The sequence below is a fragment of the Dasypus novemcinctus genome, chromosome 5 (assembly GCF_030445035.2).
Source record: "Dasypus novemcinctus isolate mDasNov1 chromosome 5, mDasNov1.1.hap2, whole genome shotgun sequence".
NCBI lineage: Eukaryota > Metazoa > Chordata > Mammalia > Cingulata > Dasypodidae > Dasypus > Dasypus novemcinctus.
Genome location: NC_080677.1, coordinates 12,424,140 through 12,447,741, shown reverse-complemented (window position 1 = coordinate 12,447,741; position 23,602 = coordinate 12,424,140). Strand labels below are relative to the sequence as shown.

Sequence of the window (23,602 nt, the reverse complement as noted above, 5' to 3'; positions counted from 1 at the left end):
TCAACACTGGAAGAATGAGAAAAAGAAGAGGGAACTAAACCCAACGTGAGCAGAAGGACAGAAAATTAGAGTGGAGATAAATGAAATAGAGAATAAAAATCAATAAAGAGAATCAACAAAAGCAAAAGATGTAAAAAAAAAAAAAGAGAGAGGACACAAATGACTAAAATCAGAAATGAAAAGGAGACATTACTAACTTCCATACTGAAATAAAAATGACCATAAGAGGATACCATGAATGACTGTTTCCCCAAAAATTAGATCTCCTAGACGAAATGGACGAATTCTTAGACATACACAAACTCTGTACACTGACCCAAGAAGAAATAGGAGATCTCAAGAATCAATAAGTAGTAGTAAGATTGAATCCGTAATCAAAAATCTCCCCACAGGGAAGCAGATTTGGCCCAGTGGTTAGGGCGTCCACCTACCACATGGGAGGTCTGCAGTTCAAACCCCGGGCCTCCTTGACCCATGTGCAGCTGGGCCATGCACAGTGCTGATGCACGCAAGGAGTGCCGCGTGCCACGCAGGGGTGTCCCTCACGTAAGGGAGCCCCACACGCAAGGAGTGTGCCCCGTAAGGAGAGCCGTCCAGCACGAGAGAAAGTGCAGCCTGCCCAGGAATGGTGCCACACACACGGAGAGCTGACACAAGATGATGCAACAAAAAAGAAACACAGATTCCCGTGTGGCTGACAATAGAAGCAGCAGCAAATGGGCACAGAGAACAGACAACCGGAGAGGGGTGGAAGGGGAGAGAAATAAATAAGATAAATCTTTAAAAAAAAAAAAATCTCCCCACAAGAAAAGCCCAGGGCCATATGACTTCACAGGAAAATTTTACCAAACATTAAAAGAAGAACTAACATCCTTCCTGCTCAAACTCATCTAAAAAATGGAAGAGAAGGGAAAATTCAACTGTATTCTATGAGGCGAATATCACTCTCCTACCAAAGCCAGATAAAGATCCCACAAGGAAAGAAAATTATTAATCAATATATTTTATGAACATAGATGCAAAAATTCTCAACAAAATACAAGCACGCTGAATCCAACAGCACATCAAAATAATTATACAACATGACAAAGTGGTATTTATCCAAGATTTAAAAGGCCATTCAACATAAGAAAATGAATGTATTAAACATTAACCAAATGAAAGAAACAAAGCAAATCTTTTTTTTTAAAGATTTATTTATTTCTCTCCCCTTCCCCGCCCCCGCCCCACCCCCCCTTGTCTGCTCTCTGTGCGCACTTCTGGGTCCACTTGCATTCTCAGCGGCACCAGGAATCTGTGTCTCTTTCTGTTGCGGCATCTTGCGGCATCAGCTCTGTGTGTGTGCAACACCACTCCTGGACAGGCGGGGCTTTTTCACACAGGGCAGCTCTCCTTGCGGGGTGCATTCCTTGTGTGGGGGGCATCCCTACGCAAGGGGCATCCCTGCCTGGCATAGCACTCCTTACACACAACAGCACTGCACGTGGGCCAGCTCACCACACAGGCCAGGATGCCCTGGGTTTGAACCCTGGACTTCCCATGTAGTAAACGGACACTCTATCAGTTGAGCCACATCCACTTCCCCAAAGCAAATCTTAACATGATAATCTCAACTGATGCAGAAAAGTCATTTAGAAAGCCCTACACCCTTTTTTGATAAAAACAATTAGAACAATGAAGAGAAGAAATTTTCCTAAATATAATAAAAGGCATATATGAAAAACTCACAGCTAACAGCCAACTAAATAGTAAAAAACAGAAAAACTTCCACCCTAAGATCAGGAACAGTATACAAGGATGCCCACTGGCACCACTTGTCATTTGACATTGTACTGGAAGTTCTTGCCAGAGCAATTAGGCAGGAAAATGAAATAAATTACCTTCCAAATTGAAAATGATGAATAAAACTTTCCATATTTGCATATGACTTAATCCTATATACAAACCTGAAAATTTCACAAGAAAACTCTTGAACTAAAAAATTTATTCAGCAAAGTGTTGTGGTGCAATATCTATACCCAAAAATCAGTAGTTTCTATACACCAGCAATTAACAAATGGAAGATGAACCCAAGAACAAAATTCCACGTACAATAGCAACTAAAAGAATCAAATATCTAGGAATAAATCAAACCAGGATTTAAAAGACTGGTACACAGAAAACTACAAAATATTGCAAAAAGAATATCAAAGATGGAGGGCTCACACTTCATCTTAAAACTTATTACAGGGAAGTGAGTGAGGCTCAAGCAGTTGGGTGCCTACCTACCACCGATTCAGTTCTCAGTGCCTCCTAAAGATGATGAACAGGACAGCAAGCTGACATAATGGGCTGGTGCGGCAAACTGACACAACAAGATGATGCAATGAGATAACGCAATGAGGAGAAACAACAAGGAAACACAATGAGAGACACAACAAGCAGGAAGTGGATGTGGCTAAAGAGATTGGGTGCCTTCTACCACATGGGAGGTTCCGGCTTCAGTTCCTGTGGCTCCTAAAAAAAACAACAGAAGACGAGCTGACACAGAGAGCACACAATGAACAGACACAGAAAGCTGACAGCAAGCACAAATGAGTAGGGAAAGAAAGAAAATAAAATCTTAAAAAAAATTTTATTACAAAGCTACAGTAATCAAAACACCATGATACTAGAACAAGGCCAGACGCAATGGAATCAAACAGAGTTCAAAAATAACCCTCATCTTTATGGCCAACTGATTTTGAATCTAAAGATTACAGACTGCTGAACTGGGAAAGAAGAGTCTCTTTCAACAAATGGTACTTGGAAATCTGGATCTCAATTTGCAAAAGAATGAAAGTAAATCCCTACTTACATTATATTTGAAAACCAAACCAAAGATTGAAGACCTATATATAAGAGCCAGAACTACAAAACTCCTGAAAGAAATGTACAAAGCATCCTAAGGAATTTGTCTAAGGCAATGGTTATTAGACTTTAGCAGAAGAAACAAATAGATGAATGAGACCACATCAAAATAATAAACTTTTCACAGCAAAGGACTTTACCATTAAAATAAAATGACAACCTATATTATGAGAAGAAATATTTGAAAACCACATATCCTATTAGGGTTTAATATCCAGAGCAGTCCTTCAACTCTACAAGAAAAAGGCAAAAACCAATTTAAAAATGTGGAAAATATTTAAATAGACATTTCTCCAAAGAAGATAAACAAATGGCTAAAAAAAAACATGAAAAGATGCTCAACATCATTAGCTATAAGGGAAATACAAATCGAAATCACAATGAAATATCATTTCACACCTATAAGAATGAATACTATTTAAAATGGAAAATTACAAGTGCTGGAGAGGATGTGGCAAAGTAGGAACACTCATTCATCACTGTTGGGAATATAAAAAAGTGCAGCTGAGGAATACAGTTTGGTGGTTCCTCAGAAATTACAGTTTTACCACATGAAATGTCAATCTTACTTCTAGCTTTACACCCAAAACATATGAAAGCAGGGACTTGAACAGATACTAGCACACTGTTGTTCATAGCAGCATTATTCACAATTGTGAAAAGATGGGAGCATTCATAAATGAATGGATGGATAAACAAAATGTCATATGTGCACAATGGAATAAATATTATTCAGCCACAAGAATGAAGTTCTGATACATATGACAATGTGGATGAAACTTGAAGGCATCAAGTTGAGTGATACAAGCCAGATACAAAAGGACAAATATTGTATGATCTCACTGATATGAAATAATTAGAATAACAAACTCAGAGTCAAAATCTAGAATATAGGTTACCAGCATAGTGTAGGGAATAAGGAGTTAATACTAAAAATGCACAGATTTTCTATTTTGGATGAGAGATTTTTTTTTAAATAATGAATGGTGTTGATGGTAGCCCATCATTGTGAATGTAATTAATAGCAGTGAAGTATAATTCAATTTGGTGTGGTTAAATAAAGAAATTGTAAGTTATATATATGGTACTAGAATAAAGTCTATGGAACTGTACAACATAAAGAGTAAACCCTAACTTAAATAATGGGATATGGTTAATAGTACAAGTATAAAAATGTACTTTTGATGACTTCCAGGAAGATGGAGGATTAGTGAGGCAGAGGGCTCACTTCTCTCCCAAAAAAATTAGGTAAAAGACAAGTAGAAATTCTCCGGAAAACTGTTCTAGAGTTTAGCACACCAGAGAAAGACTAGACACCACCCTGGAATCATTGCTGATGATGCAGGAGTAAGTAGAGTGGAAACATATTTCCTCTGTGGGAAAAGGTAGGGCGTGGCCAGTCACGGGAGGAGAGAACCTTCTAAGAAATCTTCATTTGTGAGGCTTCCCTCTGAAGAACAGTCCATCCTCAGGGACCCTGCATCTGCACCGGCCAGAAGCTTCACACACCCAGGTACTGTTCCAGGGAATGGATTCCTCCCTAGGATATGGGGTCTGAGTAGAGAGGGCTGCTCAACTGTGCCATCTGCTGGCACACCAGAAAAGTGCACAAAAGGAAAAGGAAAAGGAAAATAAAAGAGGCATTCAGGTGCTTTTACTGCTCCCCTCACCAAAAGCCTTGGAAACTAGCTTTCACCCCACTACTGGGCCCACAGCGCTGGTTTGAACATTTAATCAGGGGCAATCCTAAAGACCCACAAGCTGAACCAAGAATCAAGGAACAGTGGTAACACACAGCCACTCAACAGTAAATCTCTAGGCAAGAGAGAGAAACTGACCATTACAGTAAATTCACCATCAAAATCAGATGTCCTCAGGATTGGGGAATGAACTATGGACGAAAGTAGATTTACTGGTATTGTACTATAGATTTAATATGATTCTAGCAATGGAAGAAATTATATCATTGATGTGGAGGCAGTGGCCACTGGAAGCTCCGAGGGTAGGGAGAGGGAAAAACAGGTGTAATATGGGGCATTTTCGGTACTTTGGAATTGTCCTGAATGACATTGCAATGACAGATACAGGATAGATACCTTGCCATAACCTACAAAATTGTGTGGGAGAGAGTATAAACTACAACATAAACTATAATCAATGCTTAGTGGCAATGTACCAAAATGTTTTCATCAATTGTAATGAACGTACCACATTAATAAAGGATATCGTTAATGTGGGAAAATGTGGGAGGTGTAGGAAGTGGGGCATTTAGGAATCCCCTAGGTTTTTATGTAACATTTATGTAATTTAAATATATTTTTAAATTAAAAATATATTTTAAAATAAAAAAAAAAATGTAGCTAACATTTGTCCTTAGGGAACAGCCCAAGGAACAAGCCGATGGTGCTCCACACACTTTTCTGCACTTGTCCTGAGAATACAACATGCAAGGCTCTAAGAATGCCCATTTACACGTATCTGAATTTACCCTTTCCCTAGGAAACAGTTTCCTTACATACCTGACGCTGCACTATATGTCCCACAGTTGACAAATCTTAGCCTAAGCTGTCATTTGAGTGTTATTCTAAGGTTTTCTGTTAAAGATCTCTAGGAAATGCCATTGCATATAGGGCAAGTTCTGAAATGGCAAGCCTATGAGAAGTGTCTCCATTCAATCTTTCAGGTTATCACTAGATAGACTGACACAGACAAACATGCTTCCAGTATGTGCACATTAGCTACACTATTTCCTCAGGAACTGGGACCAGGAATTCACACTGAGAGCTGCTGTAACTTTTATTGGGATTGCACTGAATCTGTAGATCAGGTGGGTAGAATTGATATTTAGTCTCTCAGGGTAGTAGGTAGCATTAAGTCTTATAAATTTTCTGCGTTTTGCATTTCTGTTTTCTAAATTTTCTACAATAAAGCACATTTTAAAAAAAAAAAATGATATTTAGTTTTCCTACCAATGAACACAGAATTTCCTTCCAATTATTTAGATTGTCTTTGGTTTCTTTCAGTAATGTTTTATACTTTTCTGAATATAGGCCCATTATGTCCTTGGTAAAATTTATTCCTATTTTATTCTTTTAGTTGTTATTATAAATGGAATTTTTTTCTGACTTCCTTCTCAGATTGCTCATTAGTAGTGTACAGAACACTATTGATTTTTGCATATTAATCTTGTATCCTGCCACTTTGTTGAACTCATCATCTATTAGTTATAGTAGTTTTACTGTAGATTTTTCAGGATTTTCTAAGTATAGGATCATATCATCAGCAAATAACAAACATTTTATTTCTTCCTTTCAAGTTTGGGTGTCTTTTATGACTTTTTCTTGCATAATTGTTCTAGCTAGAAATTCTAGCACAATACTAAACAGCAGTGGAGACCGTGTACATCCTTGTTTGTTCCTGATCTCAGGAGGAAAGCTTCCAGTAGTTCACCATTGAGTACAATGCTAGCTGTGGGTTTTTCAGATATGCACTTTATCAAACTGAGAAAGCCTCCTTCTACTCCTACCTTTTGGAGTGTTTATATTAGGAAAGGATGCTGTATTTTGTCAAATGCCTGTTTTGCATCAATTGAGAGGATCAGGTGATTTTTCGTCTTCAATTTATTAATGTGTTGTATTATTTTCTTGTGTTGAACGACTTTGCATACCTAGGATAAAACAAATGTGATTGTGATGTATAATTTTTTATGTGTTTTTCAATTTGGTTAGCAAGTATTTTGTTGAGGATTGTCGCATCTATATTCTTGAGGAACTGGCCTGTAATTTTCTTTTTTGTATGGTATCTTTATTTGGCTTAGGTATTATGGTGATGCTGGCTTTGTAGAATCAGTTCGATAGCATACCTTCCTGTTCAAATTTTTGGAAGAATTCGAGCAATCTACTTTAATGTACTTTAAATGACTGGTAGAATTTACCTGTGAAGCTATCTGGTCCTGGAGTTTTCATTTTGGGGAGGTTTTTGATGACTGTTTCAATCTCCTTATTTCTAATTGGTTTGTTGAGTCTTCTTTTTCTTCTAGGGTCAGTGTGGATTGTTCATGTGTTTCTAGGAATTTGTCCATTTCATCAACCTTGTCAAGTTTGATGGCATAGTTGTTCATAGTATCCTCCTATGATTTCTTATTTCTGCTGGTCAGCGGAATGTCCCCCTCTCATTTCTGATTTTATTTATTTGCATTTTCCCTCTTTTCTCCTTTGTTAATCTAGCTAAGGCTTTACTGATATTGTTGATCATCTTGAAGAACCAACTTTTAGTTCTTTTGATTCTATTGTTTTTTATTCTCCATTTCAACTATTTCTACTCTAATCTTTATAATTTCTTTCCTTACGCTTGCTTTGGAACTGACTGGCCGTTCTTTTTCTAGTTCTTCAAAGTGTGCAGTTAGGCATTTCATTTTAGCTATTCTTTTTTAATATAAACGGTGAGGCTATAAATTTCCCTCTCAGGCTGAGGACTTGGCCCAGTGGTTAGGGCGTCCGTCTACCACATGGGAGGTCTGCGGTTCAAACCCCGGGCCTCCTTGACCCGTGTGCAGCTGGCCCATGCACAGCGCTGATGCGCACAAGGAGTGCCCTGCCACACAGGGGTGTCCCCCGCATAGGGGAGCCCCACATGTAAGGAGTGCGCCCCGTAAGGACAGCCGCCCAGCACGAAAGAAAGTGCAGCCTGCCCAGGAATGGTGCCGCACACACGGAGAGCTGACACAACAACAACAACAAAAAAGAAACACAGATTCCTGTGCCACTGACAACAGAAGCGGACAAAGAAGACAATTCAGCAAATAGACACAGAGAACAGACAACCGGGGTGGGAGAGGGAGGGGAGAGAAATAAATAAATAAATCTTTAAAAAAAACAACTCTTTAAAAACATAAAAATAAAAAAATAAAAAATTTTCCTCTCAGCATTGCCTTTGTTGTAGCCCATAAGTTTTATAAACTGTGTTCTCATTCTCATTCATCTTGATATATTTACTGATTTCTTCTTGACACACTGATTAGTTAAGGATGTACTGTTTAATCTCCAGATATTTGTGAATTTTCCTTTTCTGACTATTATTAATTTCCAACTTTACTCCATTATGACAGTAAATAGATAGCTCCTGCTATTTTTTCTATTCTATCAGTCTCTGTCTTTTCTAAAAATAAGATTTTATTCAAGTATATCATTCAAACATGAACATAAATAATGAGTGTAAAGTAAAAGTTGTGAACTTACAAAACAAACATGCATATCCCATATACCATCCCATCACCAACAGCTTGCATTGTTGTGAAACATTTCTTACAAACTATTAAAGAACATCGTCAAAATATTACTACTATATATAGTCCATATCTGACAAATTGGTGTATTTTTTCCCAGGTTAATAACCTGGTTATTAACACCCTGTATTAGCATTACAGATTTATTATTCATGGAAGAATGTTCTCAGATTTGTCCTGTTAATCACAGTCCATCTTCCACCACTGGATTCCCTATTTTATACAATCCCATGCTTTATACAATCCATTCAAAGTGTACACTCAGTGGCTCACATTTTCTGCACAGAGTTGTGCTGTCATCATCTAAGTCAATTTTAGAACATTTTCATTACTCCAAAAGGAAAAACCCCATATCCCACTAGAGACTCCCTATTGTTATCCCCTAGAATTGATATATCTTCTTGCCATTGCTTCAAAATATTACATCTCTGCCAACTATCATCCAAAAATTACATTAGTTGGAATTTTCCAATGTATCACCATATTCTTAATACTTTGTAAAAGAAGAACATCCTCATATTTATACTATTACCCACAATCTTCATCCACCACAGAAAATACTGTTATCCATTCCCTAGGTCATTCTCTAGTTTCCTTTCAATTGACATTTATGTCCACAAATTATTCCTTTCAGCCACAAGACTAAACATTGTTAAGATGTCAGTTTTACCCAAACTGATTTACAGCTTCAAAGCAATTCCAATCAAAATTCCAACAGCCTTTTTTGCAGAAATGGAAAAGCCAATTATTTGGAGGGCTAAGGGGGAAAGAAGGACATTTTATGTCCCTGGTTAAGTTTATTCTTAAACGTTTGATTCTATAAGTCACTATTATAAATGGAATTTTTTTCTGACTTCTTCCTCAGATTGCTCCTCAGAATTGTATAGAAATGCAACTGATTTTTGCGTATTTATCTTGTATCCCACCAATTTGCTGAACTTGTCTATTAGTTCTACTAGCTTTTTTTGTGGATTGAGGGTGGTGGTTCTAGACATAGGATCATATCATCAGTGAGTAGCAAAGGTTTTACTTCTTCCTTTCCTATTTGCGTACCTTTTATTTCTTTATTTTGCCTACTGCTCTAGCTAGAACTTCTAGCACAATATTGAATGCCAGTAGTGACCATGGGCATCCTTGTCTTCTTCCCAATCTAAATGGGAAAACTTTCAGTCTCTCACCATTGAGTACAATACTCACTGTTGGTTTTTCATATATGCACTTTACCATGTTTAAAAAGCCTCCTTCTATTCTTATCTTTCAGAAGTCTTTGTCAAGAAAGAATGCTGTATTTTGCCAATTGTCTTTTCTGCATCGAGAGGATCGTGTGATTTTTCTTCAATTTACTAATGTGGTTTATGACCCTAATTGATTTTTTCTTTTTCTTTTTTAAAAAATTATCCCCCCCCACCCCACCCCCACCCTGCTTTTCTCATTTTCTCTCCTCTTGGATTCATTGGGATTTGATCCTGGAGACCTCTGATAGAGAAAGAGATTCCCTGTCAATTGTGCCACCTCAGTTCCTGGTTTCTACTGCACTTCACCTTGACTCTCCCTTGTCTCTCTTTTGATGCATCATCATCTTGCTGCATGACTCACTTGCATGGAACACTGGCTCACCACACAGGCACTCGCACGGGCACTCATGCGGGCACTCACTCACCATGCAGGCACTGACTTGTCACACCAGCATGCTTTCTCTTCTTTTTCACCAGGAGGCCCCAGGGATCAAACCCAGGTCCTCCCATATGGTAGGTGAAGCTCTAAACTTGAGCCACATCTGCTTCCCCCTAATTGATTTTCTTGTGTTGAACCACCCTGGCATATCCGGAAATAAACTCCCTTGATCATGATGTATAATTATTTTAATGTGCTTTGGGCTTGGTTTGCAAATATTCTATTGAAGATTTTTATATCTATATTAACAAGAGAAATTAGTCTGTAAATTTCTTTTCTCATATTCAAATTATGAACTCAAATCTCTAGCCTTACGGTGCAGTTCACAGTTTTCTGGCTACTACTGGTTTCTGTGCTCCATGTACAAGGTAAAAAGCAAAGTGATAAAGATGGTATACTCATACTCCTGAAACTTTGATTCTCTACCCCCTGGCACTCTGGCATAGTAAATGTTCAAAAATTACAAAGCTGGAAGCAATGCCTATCTTACAAAATCTCACCAAAGGAACCTAGAATTTCAGTATTCATTGTGGGAAACATGCTAAATAGACAAAAATATTATTCTCAGAAATGTACTCCAGAAAGGGAGCTCCCAGAACCAAAGTATATTAAGAAACAACAATATTTTAAAATAGTTTCATTAAAGGACTGAGTCCTAAAAGAATTACACCAAAAGTCCAATCTTAAAAATTGTAATCCATAGTCAAGGCAAGAATTAAATGAATACCTAAGAAAAGCTGATCACTTAGAAGCAACATATTCAAAAGGTTCTGGATAAGTTGTACCAAGTGTCAAAGAAAAGTCTTATTAAAACAAAGCCAATCAACAATAAAACCACAGAGAAGAGGGAAAAACTGACCTTTAGGGTAAACTCAAGATAATCAAATGCTTAGGCATTAGTAAAAAATTACAAATAATATTAAAGATTTGTATGACATAACTCAGTCAAGGCAACAAATTAAAACTCAGAGGAGACACAGAACTTGTAAAAATTAATTGAAGAAGTTCAAACAGATCTAAATTAATTCAGGGAGACGAAGGAAAAGATGCACAGAGATAAAGGACATGAAGAAGACAATGTATGAGTATAACAAAGATTTTCAAAGTATAAAAAGCATAACAAAAAGAATGTGGATGAAAGACACAACAGCAGAAATTAAAATGCACTAGAGGCATACAACAGCAGATTTGAATAAGAAGAACCAGTACACTAGAAGACAGACAATCAAAGTCATATAATTATTAGAGGAAATACAAAGAAAAAAAGAGAAAGTTGAGCAGTGTCTCAGGGATGTGACAGCAATAAGTATACAAACATACACCTAATGAGTTTCCCAGAAGGAGAAGAGAAAGGAAAAGGTGCAGAAAGAATATCTGAGAAAATAATGGTCAAAATTTCCCCAAATCTTATGAAAGACATAAAATAAATGTCCAAGAATCACAAAGTACTCCAAACAGAATATACCCTAACTGACTTACTCTGAGACACATCCTCATTAGAATGTCAAAGATAAAGATAAAGAGAATTCTGAAAGCAGCAAGAGAAAAGCAGGGGATCCTCAAAAGCAGTAAATGCCAATTGCACATCAGAAACCATGGAGGTGAGAAGGCACTGGTAGGCTATATTTAAGGTACTAAAAGAGTAAAACATCCATTCAAAAACTCTTTATCAGGTAAAACTATCATTCAAAAATGAGGAAGAGTTTAAAATATTCACAGATAAACAAACAATTTATCAACAACAGGACTGCCATATGAAAATTACTAAAGGGAGTTCTGAAAAGGAAAAGACGGAGAGAGTGGCTTAGAGTAGTGTGAAGAAATGAAGTTTCAGAGAATATATGTACTCTTGAGGCTTAGTTGGCATCTTTTCAAATTAGTAGGCTATATCTGTAGGTTACAATACAAACCCCAGGGTAAGAATAAAAAAGAATTTTAAAAATAGAAACAGAAATGAGAAAGGTATCAGTCAAATGAAGGAAGAGACAAAAAAAAAATGCCATTAAAAAAAAAAAGGAAAAATGGCTGAAATAAGGACAGCCTTTACAGGAGTAATATTGAATGTTCATCAGTTAAACTCACCAATCAAAACACACAATGCCAGAATGGATTAAAAACAAAAAAAGCATGATCCAGGTATATATTGTTTACAGGTGACTCAATTTAGACACAAAGACAAATAGGTTGAAATCAAAAGGTTGGAAAAAGATATTCAATGCAAATAATAACCAAAATATACTCAGGGGTCAGGTATATGAGTATAGGACAAAATATACTTGAAGTCAAAAGTTGTTATAAGATTCAAAGACTGACACTATATATTAATAACAGGGGCAATTAATCAAGAAGAAATAACAATCTTAAATATTATGCACCTAACCACAATACCCCAAAATACATGAGGGACACACTGGCAAAACTGAATGAAAATAGAAACTTCTGCAATAATAGTTGAAGACTGCAATACACCACCATCATCAATAGATAGAACATCTAGACAAAAGACCAATAAGGAAACAGAAAACTTTAATAATATGATAAATGAACTAGGCTTAACAGACATATACAGAACATTGCACTCCAAAAGACTAGGATATTCATTCTTCTCAAGAGCACATGAATCATTTTCTAGGAGAGATCACATGTTGGGGTCACAAAACAGGTTTCAATGAATTTTAAAAAATTGAAACTATTCAAAGCATTCTCTCTGTCACAATGGAAGGAAGCCAGAAATCAGTAACAGGAGCAGAATTGGAAAATCCACAAACACATGAAAGTTAAATAATATACTACTAAACTATCTGATGGCCAAAGAAGAACTTTCAAGGAAAATCAGTAAATACCGAGAGATGAGAAAAATGAGAACACAACATATCAAAAAGTATTGGGGAAACAGATGTGGCTGAACCAGCTGGGCTCCCATCTACCATATGGGAGGCCGAGGGTTAGATGCCCAGGATTCTTGGTGAGGGCAAGCTGGCCCACTCGGAGAGCTAGCCCACGTGGCCTGCCAGCCCACACGGGAACGTAGGCCCGCGCAGGAAATACCACCCCACACAGGAAAGCCACCTCGCAGCAACGCCAGCCAACACGGAGAGTTGGCGCAGCTAGATGACACAGCAAGAGACACAGAGGAGAGAGAATGAGAAGATGTAGCAGAACAGGGAGGCGAGGAGGCACAAGAGAGTAATAACCTCTCTCCCACTCCAGAGGGTTCCAGGATCAGTTCCTAGAGCAGCCAGGAACCTGTGAATACAAGTAGACACAGAAGAGCACGCAGTGAATGGATGCAGAGAGCAGACAACAGGGATAACAGGGAGGGGGGCAGAAATTTAAAAAAAAAATCTTTAACAAAAAAAGTATTGGATGCAGCAAAGGCAGTCCTGAAGGAGAAATCTTTTTTTTTAAGATTTATTTATTTTTCTCCCCTTCTTCCCCACCCCGGTTGTCTGTTCTCTGTGTCTATTTGCTGCATCTTCCTCTTTGTCCGCTTCTGTTGTTGTCAGCAGCACAGGAATCTGTGTTTCTTTTTTGTTGTTGTTGCGTCATCTTGTTGTGTCAGCTCTCCGTGTGGGCGGCGCCATTCCTGGGCAGGCTGCGCTTTCTTTCGTGTTAGGCAGCTCTCCTTACGGGGCGTACTCCTTAAGCATGGGGCTTTCTTACACATGGGACACCCCTGCGTGGCAGGGCACTCCTTGCACGCATCAGCACTGAGCATGGGCCAGCTGCACACAGGTCAAGGAGGCCTGGGGTTTGAACCGCAGACCTCCCATGTGGTAGATGGACGTCCTAACCACTGGGCCAAGTCTGCCGCCAGAAAGAGAAATCTTAACCCTAAATTCTTACAAGAAAAAATAGCTAAAGTCAAAGACATAACTGCACACCCATATGCTCCAAATGTGTTCATCAATTGTAACAAATGTGCCACACTGTTGAAGGATGTTGTTAATGTGGGAAAATGTGGGAAGGGTAGGAAGTGGAGCATATGGGACTTCCCTATATCTTTTATGTAACATGTAGGTAATCTAAGCATTTTTAAAAAGAATTTTAAAAATAGAAAAAAGAAATAAGCACTTACATATAAATTAATACTCCTAACATTCCAGAAATCAAGGAAACAAAAATCTAATATTTCCAATAAGAAAAAAGCATATTCATAGAACTAAATCCACACGTTTTGAAGAAAATTAAAATTCACATTACTCAGAATGCCTTTGGCAAATAGGACTAATTTAATAATTTAGTCAAATAAAAATAGGTATGTCTTTGGAATTATCAACAAAAGTACAATATAAGCATATAATTTCATTCACTTAGGTGTGTTCTTCCTAAATATATACAGATTTACTGATGAAATAACCTAGCATTATATCTACTAGAGCTTTAAAATGATGAAAAAAAGTACATTCAGGGAAGCAGCTGTGGCTTAATCAGTTGGGCTCCCGTCTACCATATGGGAGGCCTTGGATTCATGCGTCCCAGGGCCTCTTTGTGAAGGCAGGCTCGCCCACGCACCGTAGAGAGCTGACTCAGCAAGGTGAGGCAAAGAAGGGGGAGACAAACAAAAACACAGAAGAGTGTGCAGCGAATGGACACAGAGAACAGACAGCAAGCAAACCACAAGAGAGGGAGGGGAAAATAAATTAAAAATAATAAAATACAGACACAGAAGAATGCACAGCAAATGGACACAGAGAGCAGACAGCAAGCAAAAAAAAGCGATGGGGGGTGAGAGTACATTCATATTTAAAGAATTGCGTTTTGAAGGATGTTAACTTGAGGAAAGTTTCCAAGATCTTTTTCATAACTTAAAAATGTAAGGTATACAACATGAGTTTTGTTAACGTAAAGCAAAGTTGTTTTGTCTTAAAGTAAAATAACTGGTTGTCACACAATGTCAGACAATTGTGAATGGATAGACAAAGCTGTAAGTTTGCAGAAAAGGGATTTTATTCATCATGGTCAAGGCTGGCTAAGATCTGATGGGTTTATATGATATTTGAGAGTTTTCTTCTCAGGCATTATCTTCATACAAAACTAGAATTTGGTTTTCTCTGTTAAAATGACAGTTTTCTTGGATTATTGCTCTGCTTTTAATAATGTTATAAAAGGTTTTCTTTAACCATCTGAGTGACTTGCTTAAAAGGCAAACATTCTGTAACTTATCAAAATAATCTGTGCATTATATTGATCTTATCATCCTTTGTTTTAGAAAACAAGTATTCTCACTTTTGAAATAATTATGCATATTTAACAATCAAGCTACCTCCCCTCTTTAGCTTTAAAATATTGTATTGTCACTCTGGTTAAGTAGGGAATAAATATTGTTTCACAGTAACCCGTGATCCTATTTAACAAAATGTTAAAACCTCCCCCCAGTTCCATGGATGGAAGGGTCAGGGAATGAGCAGGTGAACTCTGGGGATTTTCAGGTCTCTGGTTAAAAACACAATGTTGGGAATGTTCTTTTGGCAAATGTGGCAGGGGAGGGTTACTGGTGTACAGTTTTGCATGAGGTGGGATATATGGAACAGGGTACAACTGGTACAGACTTCTATGCAATATGTAAGTGTTTATCTTGTCTCAGTATGTTCCATCAGTGGGTGGAGACCCACAGAATAAACAAGAAAATATCAAACTCCCATCCTGGTGAGTCCTGCTATGTTCTCAATTAGAGGGACAAGAATTCCTTGAGAACACAGGCAGTACACACACACACACACACACACACACACACACACACACACCCCAATATGTCAAACATTCAGTATTACTGCAAGTAACTATGAATTACTCTTCAGAAATTGAAACTTAGTGGCTACCATAGGTTCCAAGAGGAGAGGGGGAGGGAAGAATAGAACAGATGGAACATAGGTCATTTTTAGGGCATTTGAATTGTTCAGCATAATCTTGCAATAAAGAAACAGGTCACTTCAAATTTTGTCAAAACCTATAAAAGTGTACAATCCAAAATGTAACCCTTAATGTAAACCATTGACCATGGTTAGTAGCAATGCTTCAATATTTGTATATCAAATGTAACCTGTACCATCTGCATGTAAACTGTTATTAATAAGCAAGAGCAAGAGAGGGGAACGGGGGGGGGGGGGGGGTTTGGTATATGGGAATCCCCTATATTCTCTATGTGACTTTTTTGTATCCTAAAGCTTCTTTGAAGATTAAATGAAAAAAATAAGACACTAGGGGAATATATGGAAGAAAAAGGTAACAAAGCTTATAGTGATCAAAGACAGAATGAAGAAAATTGTATTTTTATTTCAAATTTTTAAAAATTTTTTGGTATTTTATTAAGCTATTTTGTTTTCTTATCTGTTATATTTGGTTATTTTTTGGCCTCATTTTTGGAGAGGTTTTGGATCACAGAAGGGTCACCACAGTGGCAGGGAGGATCACTGGTGCACAGTTTCAGTGGTGGGGGAATCCATGGAAAGGGGTTCACCTGAGGCATGCCTGTAAAGATATGAATATGTTCAAGGGTTCATGGGGCTTTGTCTCATTCAGTGGAAAGCCACACAATGACCAAAAGAATACTGAAGTCCCATCTTGGGGAGCTCTGCTACATTTTCTAACAGGACATCAAGAATCCTCCAAGTACAAGGGCAATGGCTAGTGAAGGAAGACAGACTATTACACCAGGCCCTTGATATTGATGTTTGTACTTATGAACATTTTCTTATGACAATGAAACAGCCTAGTATTATACACTGCCAAAGAGTTACCTCCTGGAAACATCCTTGTTGCTGAAATGTGGCTTTTCTTAAGCCAATAAATGCACTACTGTAGCTGGGCGAGAGGGTTTCATCCTCGCTCAGGCCCAAGAGTCGGGGGGGCTTGCTCCTGCCGATCAGCCGGCGGGGGGTGCCCCGAGAGGGAGTACCGGTTCTCCAGGCGTGGGGGACGCGCGGTTGGGGAAAAACCATGGAGACCGCTTGAGCGCAAGAACAGGTCTGCTTTATTACGGAAGTACACTTAGCTATATAGGGTTGGGTAGAGGGAGGGGCATGATGAAGGGAGGGTTGGCTAAGGGGCGGCTGTGGACAGGCTGAAGCTGATGGATAGACCTGAGGTAAGCAGTTACTGGGGAAGAGGGCAGATTGTAGGTTGGCAATATGGGCGGGACTGGCGGGAAGGGCGGCGGGGGCTGAAAGGGGAGGAGGGGTGGAGAGAGGCGGTAACACACTACCTTCCCCGCCGATGTGGGACATGACTCCCAGGGGTGATCCTCCCTGGCACCAAGGGATTATTACCAGGCACCAACTAGCAATGCATCTGGAAAAACACCTTGACCAAAAGGGGGAAATGGTAAATACAAATGAGGTTTTATGGCTAAGAGATTTCAAAGTGAGTCATGAGGTCATTTCAGAGGTTATACTTATGCAGGTCTCAGCAGGATTTCATTGACTGCCACAGTAAACACCTCAAATAGTGGGGTTCCTGAGGGCTCTAGAAACTAAAAGCAGGGTAAAAAGATCAGGAATTCAGTACCCTGTCAGTAGGCCTTACTTTGGAATTTATCCTCCACAGTTTAACAAAGTTAGACTTATTAAAGGTTCTCTACACATGGCTTTTCTGCCTTTTATTTAAACCTATAATTTACACTATATTTAATATATACATGTCCTAGAGATTTGAATCTTGGGTCCGTCCATGTGCCAGTTAAGACCTGAACTACAGCAAAGCTGCACACCTACTCTCCAGTTCATTGTATTCACCAAGGACAACAAACAAGGAGATGATAATGGACAATGCCCATCCCGAGGAACAGAGATTGTCTGCAACTGCAAGCAAGATAGTTCCATCCACCTGCCCCATGGGATCTAAGCTACCTCTCAATTAGAAACAGAGTGGGCAATTAGCAATGGACAAATAATCTCCTTTTTGCCATTTTGCTCAATCTATGGTTGTAATCATTAAGACAGAGGCTCACATCAAAAGAACTGAGACTGAATATTTAAAGAAAAAAGATGCCCTCACAGATTTTCATGAGAACTCAACAAATACTAAACCAGTTCAGAATACAGACTTAAAATATTCCTGCCTAAATTATCTGAAGAAACTGGCCTTCCCCAGCCCAAAATTTTATTTTTGCCCAGATAATTTTAACAATCCCTTGGGGAAACATATGTTTGCCATATGAAATTATTACTGCCATACTTATGTTCTGAGAATAAAACTGATAGCTGATCACTAACTGTCACAACATGACATGACCTAATTTCCAAATACTTCATACATTATGCTAAAGAGTAACTCCAACAGTAGAGGACACCTTTCCTGACACAGATGACAGACACTTCATTAATTAGAAAGTGGAATCAGGAGACTGGGTCTACTGGAAATGACACCAATGAAAGACAGTTATAGAACCTCATAAAAGAGGATCCTACCAATTATTACCAAGCACCAACTAGTGATGCATTTGGACATAGACCTTGACCAAAAGGGGGAATATTAAATACAAATGAGTTTTTATGGCTAAGAGATTTCAAAGTGAGTCAGGAGGTTATACCAGAGGTAACACATATGCTCATCTCAGAAGGATCTCACTGACTGCCACAGTAAACAGTCTTCAAGCAAGAGTGCTCCTGAGGGCTCTAGAAACATCTAGATACTTTAGGAAGGGCAGACATCCCCAGGAAATTGGTAACCCATTGGTGGGCCTTAACTTGGAATATATTATAACCTATCTCCCCAGTGTATAAGAGTTAAACTTATTTATAATTTTCCTACACATGGTTCTTCTGCCCCTTTTATTAGAACTTATAATTGGCAATATACACATTAACTATATGTCCCACAGACTTAAATCTGGCTATTTATGTTGGTTGAGGACTGAATCTCAAGAGAGTTGCAGTCAACACCTATTCTCCAGCTCACTGGACTTACCTAGGACAACAAACAAAAGGATGATGATGGACAAGGCCCTACCAAAAAAAAAATATCTAAAACTGCAAACAAGACATTTCCATGCATCAGCCCCATGGCATATAAGCTACCTCTCAATCAAAAGCAGAGTGGACAGTACCATCCCAAAATTCTCGAGACTGAAGAATCAACAAACATAAGGGGAAATGCAACTATGGACTAAAGTAGATTTATTACTATTCTAGTAAAGGAAGAACTTGTAACATTGATACAAAGACAGTTGTCACCAGAGGTTATAAGAGGTGGGAGAGGAAAGAAGAGGTCTAACAGGGCATTTTGGGGACATTTGAAATATTCTGCATGATATTGCAATGATGGATACAGGTCATTATACATTTTATCAAATCCTATAAAATTGTGCGGTGCAAAGTGTATACCACAATGTAAACTATACACCATGGTTAGAAGCAATGCTTCAATATGTATTCATCAATTATAACAAATGTACCACACTAATGAAAGCTGTTGTTAATGGGGGAAATTGTGGGAGAATGAAGGGGTGGGGCATATGGGAATCCCCTATATTTTTTTTTTATTGATTTTGTAATAATATTACATTAAAAATATATATGTGAGGTCCCATTCAACCCCACCCCCCCACCCCACCTCTCCCCCCCCCCCCAGCAACACTCGTTCCCATCATCATGACACATCCATTGGATTTGGTAAGTACATCTTTGGGCACCTCTGCACCTCATAGTCAATGGTCCACATCATGGCCCATACTCTCCTCCATTCCATCCAGTGGGCCCTGTGAGGATTTACAATGTCCGGTGATTGCCTCTGAAGCACCATCCAGGGCAGCTCCATGTCCCAAAGACGCCTCCACCTCTCATCTCTTCCTGCCTTTCCCCATACCCATCAGCCACCATGTCCACTTTTCCCAATCCAATGCCACCTCTTCTATGTGGACATCGGATTGGTTGTGTCCATTGCACCTCTATGTCAAGAGGAGGCTCAGGGAATCCCCTATATTTTTGATGCAACATTTATATAATCTAAAACTTCTTTAAAAATAAAGAAAAAAAAACCTATAAAATTGTGTGGTACAAAGTATGAAACATAATGTAAACTACAGAACATGCTTATTAACAATGTTTCAATATGTGTTCATCAATTGTAACAAATATACCACATTAATGAAAGACGATGTTAATGGTGGAAGTGTGGGAGAGAAGTGGTGGGGTTTATGGGAATCCCCTATGTTTTCAATGTAACATTTACATAATCTAAACCTTCTTTAAAAATTAAGGAAAAAAAACTCTACTGCAAAAAAATAAAGACCCTACCAAGTGCTCCTTTGTTTTGACTCTGCAACTAAATAACAGTGTTGAACCATGGGCTAACATCTTTCAACTAAAAAAAGGCACCAAACTTGGGAATTGTCATGAATGACACTGCAATGACAGATGCAGGCCATTATAAATCTTGCCATAACCTACAGAAATTGTGTGGGAGAGAGTGTAAACTACAATGTAGACTATAGTCCATACTTAGTGGCAATGCTCCCAAATGTGCTCATCAATTGCAATGACTATACCATATTAATGAAGGAAGTTGTTAATGTGGGTAAAATGTGGGCGGTGTGGGGAGCAGGGCATATGGGAATCCCCTATATTTTTCATGTAACATTTATGTAATCTAAATATCTTTTTTTTTCTTTATTTAAAACTAAAAATTAAAAAGGGCTCCACCAGCCTTGGACTTGTTCTAACTCTGGAGACTTAAAAATCAAGCTAGCCAGGAAGTAAGGTAGACAATATTATGAGGTAGACAACTCCTTCCCAAAACATAGATCAGATCCTCGCAGAGACTTTATCTGACTAGTACTTATAATGCATACTGTCCTCTATATCTTCTTATACTTTCTCCTTGTACTAGCCTGGAAAGGCAATTCTACTGCCTGCTTCCCCCAGGACATTTCAAAGGGAGGTAACCTCAGAATGGTGGTTTTGCCACCACAAACACTGATCTCTGAACAATGCAGAGGGCCTCATTGTTCTACCCACACCAAATATCTTTCTTCTTCCAAAGGTTTCAGTCTCCTTGGATCAAACTATACACTGGTTTCTATCAACTGTGACTATTAGACCCAAGATCCTCTTTACCTTGCTCTAAAATGTCTTAGAGCTGTAACTTCACGGTAGACAGAACTGCTCTAGAGCACAAGGCAGATATCACAGCAGAGCTTGCAGACCTTACCCTGATAGTCCACATGGGTCCACAAACTACAAGTTACCATGACCAGGCATATCCACTTTTAGATTTAAGACCCTGGCTCTGCAAGAGATTCACAACACAAATAAATTTTGGCCACCTCCTTTTTTGTACTCCCAATACCACAGACCCTTGGTGACTAAAGACAAATGATATAAACAATATCACCTTGGCTGGCGTTACATTTGTCTGCCAGGCTATATTTTTATTTGTTGAGGTTTTCATTAGGTATGTGCTTGGGTACTAAATTGCCTTCAGAGCTGGAGATATCTGGGCAATGTTGACTTAGACTCCTCACTGGACCCTTAGGAGTTTATAATCAGTTTGAAACTTTTCACTGTAATACTTCCCTCATTTACATTTTCAGGCAAAAGAGGATTTTCTAGGGAGTTTGTGGGTCTGGATTTGTCTCTTTTGGTACATTGTTGCTACCTTGGCTTGGTGTTAACACAAATGAAAACATGATTAGAAATCTATCAATCACAATAGGAGAAATTACTGAATCTACTCGTACAACTATAGGTGCACAGCAAGTGATTAGATTCATTAGCTAAACTTGTTTAGTATTGCTGCACTGGATTGCTCATTAGCTGAACAAGGGGGCATTTTTGCCATTACCAACACCATCTGTTGTACTGGGGTAAACTCTTCTGGGGAAATGGAGACACAATTGCATGAAATAATTAAACAAGTGACTTAAGCAGCTAAGGCCTTCCTCAGGGCCCTGGTTTGATCACTTTGATTTCGGGTGGTTTAAATCAGGGGCACGAGGGCTTGGGAGCATACTCAGATATGAACATTTTGGCATGTCATCACTCACAGTCTCCTTATAGACACCCTGGTGCAGTTTTCACTCAAGATATTTGAAAGTGTGTCACCAGCCTCTTGTGAACCAACGATTTTTTTTTCAATGTTTGGAATGATGCAAGAATGATAATTAAAGAAAAACTGACACCATCATGACCACCTATGACCCAACATGAAAACAACCTGCAAATATTACCCCAGACCTTAGGCAACTGAAAAAGGTGCCCAACATCTTAAATCTGATCACGACTCTCAGTGGCTGAGAGCCAGATCACTATAAAGGGACCTGTCACATAAATTAAGTAGGCCAGTGGAGTCTGTCATATTAAGCCCTGCATCAGCAAACTGAAGCTTAACTAAGTTCCTGTCCCTTGTAAGTGCTTATCACACAGAATCTGAAACCCCAAAGAACCGGTCATAACTGCCAGGTTCCTTTCCTCTCTTCCTTCTCTGGGCATCTAGATGTGCTGTTTGTTTTTGTGCAGAATTTTCTCCCAGCGGCTCCGATTCTTTTAAATTCTCTCCCTCACTCAGTGCCCCATTTTTCTTCCACTTTTCAGTTCTAGGATGCTCAGCCTTCCTGCGCGGTCTCTCCCGCCCCGCCCCAGCCTGGTTCCCGGCGCTCCTCCGTGGCTTGTTCCGCCGTGGAACCCGCGGACTCGGGTCCTGGCCTGTACGAGCGGGATCGAGCTCACTTGGTGGTTCCCTGAAGTCTGCGCTGCGAGGGCCCCGGGCTGCGCGGCCTCGGACCCCGGGGAGGGGGAGGGCGGCCGCTGCCGACGGGAGCTTCCTACCTGATCTTTCTCTCCCCAGTTCAGCTTTGGAGTCCTCCTGCAGTCTGGACTACTCCAGAATTCTCAGCAAGCAGACGTCGTCCCGCATTCGCCCATCTCTAGGTTTTCTCAGCTGCCGTCTTCCGGCGCCGTGCTGATGACGTCACAAGCCGCCAAGGGCTTTAGTCGCTCGCTCGTTCCTCTGGTGCCCAAGCTCTTTTTTTCTTTTTTCCGAAGGTCTCTTCGGGAAGGCTACAACACAAACGAAGTTTGACAAGCCTTCCCGTCGTTCTTTTCTTGTTTCAAGGCAGCCTGTCTCATCATATTTACGAGGATTCTGCTCTGAATCTGTTCTGAATATGGATATTCTATCTGTAATGGAGGGTAAAGGCAGTTCCAGATTATAATTATGAGGTGTCTGTCACGCGAGTCAGGAAAGGTGTCCTTTACTTGTTGGAGATAATCTTTAGCCTAATGTGTAAAGGATTTGCAAATTGGGTCATGTCATGGAGTGACAGTAAGTGATCAACTGCCAATTTTATTCTCAGAAAACAGGTCTGCCAGTACAAATTTCCTATTGTGGAGAATTTGTGTTTTCCGAAGGGAGTGTTATGAGTGAACATCAGGGCAAAAGGTGAAATTTTGGGCCAGGGAAGGCCACTTTCTTCAGTTAATTTAGAGAGCTATATTTTAAGTCTATATTCTCACTAATTTAATAATTTATGATTTTGCATGAAAATCTGCAAGGGAATTTTTTTTTTTAACATTTAAGCTCAGTTCTTGTTCTGTGAGCCTCTGTCTTAATGATGGCAACCACAGATGGACTAAAATAGCAGAAAGGAGATTATTACTTGTCCGTTTTTAATTGCAGCACCAGAAGATGTGAGGAACCCTCTTTGTTTCTAGAGCAGGCTAAAATCATGGGTTATACCAAAAACATGTCTGTTAATCAATATAGATATTAACAGAGTTTTCTTCAGGTAATAAGCAGGCTCAGGTCCAAGCATAAAGG

The 23,602-nt window shown here is 39.1% G+C and overlaps 1 protein-coding gene across 4 annotated transcripts in view; it reads right to left on the bottom strand.

Moving 5' to 3' along the window:
• The window catches only part of LOC101444383 (zinc finger protein 596-like), a 59,396-nt gene extending 36,447 nt beyond the window's left edge, over window positions 1-22,949 (bottom strand). The window contains exon 1 of one of the 4 annotated variants that reach the window (XM_004456670.4): window positions 22,612-22,949. The gene's annotated coding sequence lies outside the window, so the exon portion shown is untranslated. The remainder of the gene's footprint in view (window positions 1-22,611) is intronic. The other 3 variants (XM_004456672.4, XM_058296720.2, XM_058296718.2) reach the window with 3 other exon arrangements.
• Window positions 22,950-23,602: the final 653 nt, after the last annotated feature.